We start from the raw sequence: 6991 nt of genomic DNA, 5'->3' as shown, positions 1-6991 counted from the left end.
CGACCGAATAAATTAAACTTCGTCGAATTGAAAAGGTTAGTAAAACGGTCTACTAACCGTGGTTTTCTGAAACCAAAATAACCGTTTAAAACATATTTTTATCTCTGTTTTGTCAAAGATAAAAGACAGGGACGATGGTGTGTTTTATGTAGAGTTTTTTTTCTCTAAAATCCACGGTAAGTTACTTTCACACTTAATCGTTTCTAAAGAAAATATGTCTAATTATTGCCAAAGGGGGAAAAAATTGCTATTTTACATAATTGCAAGGATATTCCACAAAAATTTACATAAGTATTAAGGAAATAGCAATTATCGTATTTAAATTGGGGCGGGTGCGAAAAACATAACTCCATTTACTGATGCCGGCAGCATTCGAATTATGAAAAACAAGTGCGAGTCGGACCGAGCCTTGAGGGTTCCGTACAAACCTGTCCGTATATATCTAGAATAAAGTTCGACTATGATGACAATCAAGTCATAGTTCAACAGGGTAATCCATACAAATTACTAATACCTAATTACAAATACTAATTATTAATACCTAATTACTATTACTAATAAATTAAAATAGTAATTAGTATGACTTAGTTTTTACCGTGATTTTACACTATTTATTTGATATAAATCATATTCAGATATTCTTTTTTCAATAGTCAAACTTAAAAGAGTAGAAATGAACATAATGAGATGGGCCAACGACTTCGCAAAGGAGGAAAATGGTTTGAAAGCAAGACTGCATATTGAGAAGTAATTAAATATAGTGACGTCACTAATCCTTGTTAAAAGAGACACTTGAATAAGATTATTCATTTGCAACAGTCACTTATGACCTTGAAAATTGACCACAGGTCGCTAGCGATTTGGTGCAGTTCCAAGAATTAGTTTTGTGACATTATGCTATATTTCCACGCGGGTAGCACAGTGAGGTAGTGCAGACATTGAACGCACAACGCAGAAAAGTCTCTCTGTATTATTAACTGCCTTACCCTCGTGTGAAACTAGCATTACGGCTTAACCGTCGAGTGAAAGGATTCAGCCGGGGTGCGCCAGGAATGTCGGCAGTGTAAAATACCTAAGCATGTTAAGCTATTTTCACCCTAACTTAGTTCTAAATTAAGCTCAGTTTATATTGATTAGAAATTTAATAAACATGTAAATGACATTAAAAAATCTGAGTCGTTTGCGGTTACTTCATGTCGATTAAATCTGTTTAACTAATTTATGTATTTAACTATGATCTTGTGGTTATCTATTGTATTAAACGTCATAGATCAAAAATTAAAGAGATTTTTTTTCACAAGGTTATGACCAGCTGGATTTGGCGACTAAAAAACAAAATATAGACGACGCATGTCTATATAGGAATGTCTACGACATTGTATTACGAAAGTTCTTAATGACTCAAATCCCCAGATATCAAAGATTTACGTTGCCCTGTGTACGAAAGAGCTTACCTTGACGTGGGCAAAATCATTCAAACCCGATATGATTCACTATTAATTAAAAGAAGATGATTCTAACTACAAATTTCCAGTCAAAAAACACATAAACGTGTACAAAATAAAAACATATTATCATTTCTCATATTACCTTTCAAACATCAGAGGTTACAAACATCTTTCTAATGTTTTAAATACCATTTTTTTTAGATGGATAGATGGATGTTGATTTGCAGGTACATATCTCCAGAACAGCTGTATGGATTCGCTGAAATTTGGCATAGATGTAGCACATAGTCTGAAAGAATACATATAGTTTTTTTCTAATTCTGCGCGGACGATATCGCGGACGACAACTAGTTTTACATAAAGTGATCGTGGCCTTATTATCCGTCGTAGTATTAGTAATATCCGTCAGTTTTTAGTATTACCTTAGTTATTAGCAGTAATTAACCTTGTTCGAGTTATAGCTTTATGATTTGTTAGAAATGTACAGAATTCATATAAGGGCAAGTTCTTATTCATTGAGTCATACTAACCGGCGACACCAGACGAGTATACTATGACATTATGACATTATTTATTCACACAAATTGTACATTATTATACAGAGTTTGAGTTAAGAGTTACTTTAATTGTTAACAAGAATTATTGAACAAGGTTAGAATAACTTATTTGTGTTTGCTTTCTCTCTCTTATCTTTGTCTCTAAAATCTTTGTCGAGTTTAGTTTCAAAAGTCAGAAATGTGATTGTCACGTATCAGGTCAATTAATTCAATATTTATTCTGGCATCTTAAGAAGATTCATTATCAGCTCACTATACGTCCCCAACGAGGGGTTCGCCTAAGTTAAGGATGATTAGGCCATAGTCAACCACGCTGGCCAAGTGCGGCTTTGTTGACTTCACACATATATTTGAATTTCTTCTCAGATATGTGCAGGTTGCATCACGATGTTTTCATTCACCGTAAGAACGTCAGATAAATGTACATATGTAAATCGGAAATCGAAAAACACATTGGTACATGGCGGGATTCGAATCCAGGACCTCCAAATTTCAAGACAAGTGCTTGACCCCTGAGCCACCGACGCTCTAAGAAGATTACTCAAGGATTTTTCTTAGAAAGATCTTTTAAGTTTACATCGACCACGGCAATAAAAGTTTGTGTTGTCAATATAGAGCGAATATTCGAGATGATTTATTTTTTATAAAATTCGTTGCCTAAATATTGATACCGGATCTTGTATTGTTGAAACTATACCCCTAACTTCCTTGGATAATAAAAACTCGATTCTATAAATAACAAACTCAATTAATATTTGACAACTATTAAAACGATTAATGTACATTTTGATTTGCGATTGTAAACCGAGAGTGTTATTTAAATATAGCAAATAACAAACAAATTGTCTATATTTCGAGAGTTCTATGTTAGTTAAGTTAGAACCCAGTTTCAGAGACTAATCTTACAAGCGATTACAAAGCTCTTAAATTGATAATTAAAAGATTTTATATTCAAGTGTAAAATATGGAAAGATTGTTTAAATTAAATCTTATAAAAATGTAAACTACGCCAGTAAATAACCGATTGAATACTGAAATGATTAAGACTTATAGATCAACAAAGTTCGTAATTGTCCGCGTGATCTTCACATTAAGAGCTTTCGTTGTTTTCTCAAAACAACAATGGCGGCCGGCCTCGGTTAAGCGGGAAGTTGGTGAAATGATCAGTCGACCGCGCTCTCAGCCCGGCGACCTCGCTCCGGACCCGACGACATGTCGCACTAGGAAATGTTCCGAACCGCCTATCAAATGCTTAAAAAAATATAGCATCAGATATTTTAGAATCTAAAAACCAAAGCAACGACTCTAAGAAAACGACAAACTTTTAAACGATTTTTCACTTTGTTTTCTCTAGACGAAGTAATTTATGAGAAAGCTTGGGTATGTTATAACGAATTAAGTCTGGTGCACTGCGTGCGAATTAAGTGCTGGATTTAACGTTATAGTTCAAAAGTTAAAATAATATTTAATAGTAATTTTAAACATATTGCAGATATTTTATGTCAGAGCCATCTTTTGATGAAATTCAACAATAGTTTACACTTTTGATTCTCACAAAACTTTAGAGAAATATAAATTACTGCTATTATTACAGATGGCGCTTATTTATAGTTTTGTTTATTTTTATGTTGAACTAACTGTGCTCGCGACTTCGTCCGCATGAAATACAGTTATTGAGGATAGACATTACAATTATAATACTTTATAAAATGCTGCACGCGACATACAGGCAGACAGACAGAGCTACTTTCGTATTTATAATATTAGTAAGGATAGTAAGGACTGTGTTTCGTACAGTCTTTCCTTAGAAAACATTTCGGCAAATAGCTATTATTGAATTTGAGCTAAGCTCGATTTGGCTGTCATGGCATTAATTAAAACAACGCTTTGGTACATACAATATAGATTTATAATCTGTACTAAGAAGAAGGGAAATAACTTTTATAGATAAGAAAACAATTTACCAAGAAAACATCTCGTAAACAAGAAAACTACAAATTGTTTAAGATTTGTTATTGTTTTTCGATACAGTTATTTAATAACTTACTTTACTCCTTATCCTTGTTTGCCTGATTTTTTGCGATTATCCTGAATCGTCCTTGATGATAATTACTATGTTTAAGAGACATTTAAATTAAATGGGGGTTTACTTAATAAGGGTGATTCAACAAAACAACCACTAAATTACGTCATACTAATATACGACGTCATTATATTTAAGTACCACGTCGTTGGTACGTAAAAAACAAGGTCGAAACTAGGGGATTTTATTAACAATATCCGTCGACTTATTTAGGTCGGATGACGTCAACTTAGTCGAGGACGTCACAACGAGGTGTTAAGCTTTTTTGGCCAAATAGTTCGCGTCATTTACACATAATAGAAATTAAACTGCGATTATGTGTACTGATATTCCAGAGGGGTTAGGACGAAAATTAATGGTAAACAACTTTTTCTTTCTCTGGCCACTACCCAACAGCAAGTTTTGGATAACTGATAAAAAAACCATGTCACCTAATTTTGAAACTTGTAGGAAGCCCGAAGATGTCCAACACTTGTTGTTGGAGTGTGAGAACAACAGGCGGGATCGTAAGCTGCCGTTTACTGAGCTGAAAGTAAATTCAAATGATGTTGGCCTAATTTTTACAATTTTGTCAGACCCAGCTTCAATAAGGATAGATAATCAAACTATAAGGAAAGGCACTATGGGATTGACATGTCCGATAAGGACAAAAATCCAAAAAAAAAATTATTAAAAAAAAGAAAAAAAATTCTTCTTTATAAATTACGTTTCGAGATTCAATTGAAATAAAATAAAGTAACTTCTGCATTGAATACTTGTACAATTTTACACTACTTACTTTAGTTTTTCGATTTTTAACTTAAGTTTAGTTCGTGACATAGTTGCAAGGAACATTTTGAACAAAGAACAAGTCATAATTTCAAGCCAAGCAGCATACGTTCTTAGCAAAAATAAAATTTAATACTTTTTAAAGTGAGAGAATAGACGACATTGTTTCTAATACTTTTATATTATGTTTACTTGTATAAAATGGAATAACTGCTTCTATCTAAAAGGCAAATAATACTTCGTACATTATTGCTATAAATAAATGACAGGAGTCAGAAAAATTATGTTAATTTATTGTTATGCATTTTATGTCATAAAATTCTTAGGGAATATTTTAATAACTAGAGAAGTATAATTAAATCCAATCAATTACTCTCATAATGTACCTTTAATAATTGCAAGCCGCTGTTGTTTAGACAATTTAATTTTATGCAACAGGCAAGAAAGTTTTATCGTGTAAATGGGCCTTAAGACTTCCCATTAAAGATACCGAGCAACACTTTGTTTGATCGGCTCGATATAGCTCTGACCAATAGGTCTAGGTCATTGTTAATAAACAATGATCGTATTTAGCTAGCTAAAAATATCGCTCATGAAAACTCAACGTAGCACATGTATTTAACGAACACATCATCAGCTCACTATGTGTCCCGACTGAGGGTCTCGGAGTCTAATAAAGTCCGGAGTAACCAGGCCATAGTCAACTACGCTGGCCCAGTGCGGGTTGGTTTGACTTCACACACGTCTTTTAATTTCTTTGCAGATATATACAGGTTGAATCACGATATTTTCCTTCACCGTAAGAACATCAAATAAATGTGTATATATGTAAATTGAAAAAAAACCATTTGAACCCAGGACCTGCAGATTACAAGTCAAGTGATCACCCTCTGACGTTCTTAATGAACACGTTAACATCTATTTAATAATCTTTAATTAATGATTTTTTGGCTGGTTTTAAATATATCAATCGAATACATAGCTAAATACATCGTTTAATCATAAAGAATATAAGTTGGTCCTCACAAAGGAAAACTTTTCTACGCAATGTCGTTAGAAAGTAAATACAAGTAATACTCAAACTTGCTCATTTCCGTTACTTGTTATGTGTTTATGAGGCGTGTCGGGAAGTGCTTTAACAAGTTCATTTCCTAAGTCGTTGAAACTATTATTGTTAGAAACTTCTAGAGAGCTTTCGTAGGTGTATTTATTAGTTAAAGAAGTGATATCACTATCTACCTTTATACTTTTAGTGACTCAGAACTAAATGTATGGATTAAATGACTCAATGCTTACTAATAAACAAGATAGTAAAACTACTAGACTGAGCCCGCTTTATTTATTTATTTATTTAGGAATGCCAACAAAATATGTTACATACAATTTTATTTAGTACATAGGTTACATGATAAAGAGTAAGCTAAAACATATTTCAATTACAGGCAAACACCACATTCGTGTAAATAAATAAAGTACTAGAGAAAAAAAACAAACTATAAATAATATTGAACTTACATACATATGAAGAGTTTGAAATCAATACACGGTTACAGTCAATGAATAAATTCAGAAATACATATTTAAATATAAGTAACACAAAAAAATAAATATTACCTAATCGGTTTTAATGAAACAATAGTGTTAAGTTTTTTAAGAAAAGATGACGCTGAATTAGAAAAAATGTCTATCTCCGGTAAATGATTAATAGTTTTATTGAATTCGCATGAAATCTTTTTATTTGTGATTATTTGTGTGTTCGTATGTCCGTTTATTGTGAGTTCCCGTCTTGAGTGGCATAGTTCCATGGTTTTATTTGGTTTAAATTACAGAACAGCGTATACAGGGTGAATAGTAAACTTTGTAAATGAACTCCAAATGGTTAGATATGTATCTGACATTTACAGTATTTATGTAAGTGAAAAAACAAGGTCGCATCGGGTCGAGTTTTATGAACATTACTATCAGACTGCTCAAAGCTGGCGCCAAATATCCTACACGTAGATAATGACAGGACTTGGACAATAAACTGTAAAGTAATGTTACCAAATGACTGAACAAATTGAATTAACTTCGCTCGTTGTCATACAATGTGAACTTTTCTTTGTTATGCTAGCTTTAACTTGGTTCATAAACGT

This window comes from Papilio xuthus, unplaced genomic scaffold (assembly GCF_000836235.2).
Source record: "Papilio xuthus unplaced genomic scaffold, Pxut_1.1 DF824992.1, whole genome shotgun sequence".
Taxonomy (NCBI): Eukaryota; Metazoa; Arthropoda; class Insecta; order Lepidoptera; family Papilionidae; genus Papilio; species Papilio xuthus.
The sequence above is the reverse complement of the archived record's forward strand: the minus strand, read 5'-3'. Positions refer to the sequence as shown.